The following is a 1845-nucleotide window of genomic DNA, read 5'->3' on the forward strand; positions in this document are numbered from 1 at the left end:
GTTGTCTATAACATAAAGTGCTGGAGTCCTTCAAATAAAATTATAGACTCATTGAAAATACATATTATACACTTGCAGTTATTTGAAATCATTCAATAATTTGTGGTGTGTTAATGGAGTAAAATAGAGATAAAAGGCAGTCCACTTCATATTTTCAAAATAAATTTACTTCAGAAATCAGTTTTAATCTTTGTTCATATTCAAACTATAGCCATTGTGACAAGATCTAAGATACAAGCAGCCATTAATTTTTGATTCACAGTTAAGTGGAGGTAGAGAGGCACCAGTGATTCCATATCACTCACAGTAGGCAGCATCAGGGGAAATACATACTACGCCCAGGAAGACAGCAAACTAGGTTCTGAAGAGACTGTTCTGTTTTCTGATTGACAGGACTTCTCAAAAAATATACTTTCGCTTAAATTTTCTTTTATTCTTTTTTCCTCTTCTTCCTTTTATTTTTCTTTTGCTGATGGGAGAAGAGCAACAATCACCCTTTTCCTTCCCAAAGCCTTCCTCTGGCTTTTCCAGAAACTTGGAGGTGGAATCTGACTATCACACCATAGTGACAGGCTTGAACGTCTCTATCACAAATCACAATATTCACACAACATTGGGGCTTAACTGTACCTGCAGTGTCAATGACGACATAATTATTTGGAGAGGTACACAAAACTTTGAACTTTAAGGCAAAGTCATGGGGATTATACAGAGTCAATATGTGCTTATGTGTTGACTGATCATCATGTGTGTAAAATATTGGCTGTATGAGAAACAAAACCAGGAAGGTTTCCTTCCGCTTACTCTGGTTGGCTTTTTTGTTGATCCATTGGCACTGAATCCCCCTCACTGTGGCTTCTGTCTTTACAGCCTTAAATCTATTTTGGACTTTCTTAGAGTCAGTTAAAAGCTCCAAAGCATTTTGGCAATCTCGGTAACATTAGCTCCTTAGAAAGCAGCTACGACTGCTCCTCTGCTCCTTTGTCAGCGCCTCGACTCAGGTTTCTTGACTTTAAAAGATATCATTTATATAACACACAATTAAATCATATATGTGCATTAAAGATCTTAACAAACAAAAGTCTTGGGCTGGAGGGATGGCTTAGTGGTTAAGAATACTGACTGCTCTTGCAGAAGACCCAGGTTCAAATTCCAGCACCCACATGACAGCTAACAACCATCCATAACTCCAGTTCCAGGGGATCCCATACCCTCTTCCGACCTCCATGGGCATTGCATGACAGAGGTGCACTTATATACATGCAGGCAGTATACTCAAACACATAAAATAAAAACAATAAATAAAATATTAGAAAAAGAATTCTTATTAAATGTGAAGATTTAGTAAACTAAATGTGTATCCCCAGATCAGTACCTGATGTACTATAGTAAGAGTATAAATATTTGTTGACTAAATGAATGAATGAATATTGATACAGAAGAATATCCCTGCTTCATTAAGTAGAAAACAGGCTATAGGGCAGTTTATTGACCTTATAACTATATATTTTATATCTACCCTACTTACCTATCTTTTTATAATATTCATGGGAAAAGTTTTTTAAAAGGCCTCAAATTGCTTTTCCTTAGTCCATTTTCTGCTGCTACAACAGATCACCAGAGAGGGTTTTTTTCTTCTTATTGTTATAGTTCTGGGAACCAGAAGGCCAAACACATGGAACCAACACTTGATTAGAGCCTATCCTGTACTGAAGGCAGAAATTAGAAGCAAGCACATGATACAGAAAGAAAAAAAGGGTGAACCACAAGATACTTAATCTACTCCAAGGGTAACTATATTAATTCACTCAGGAGGGTGACTCCCTTCTGGTCTAATCACCTCCC

General features: G+C 36.9%; 1 pseudogene; it reads right to left on the bottom strand.

Moving 5' to 3' along the window:
* Window positions 1-200: 200 nt before the first annotated feature.
* Window positions 201-830, bottom strand: LOC103736171 (annotated as a pseudogene).
* Window positions 831-1845: the final 1015 nt, after the last annotated feature.

This window comes from Nannospalax galili, unplaced genomic scaffold (assembly GCF_000622305.1).
Source record: "Nannospalax galili isolate Female #2095 unplaced genomic scaffold, S.galili_v1.0 scaffold115, whole genome shotgun sequence".
NCBI lineage: Eukaryota > Metazoa > Chordata > Mammalia > Rodentia > Spalacidae > Nannospalax > Nannospalax galili.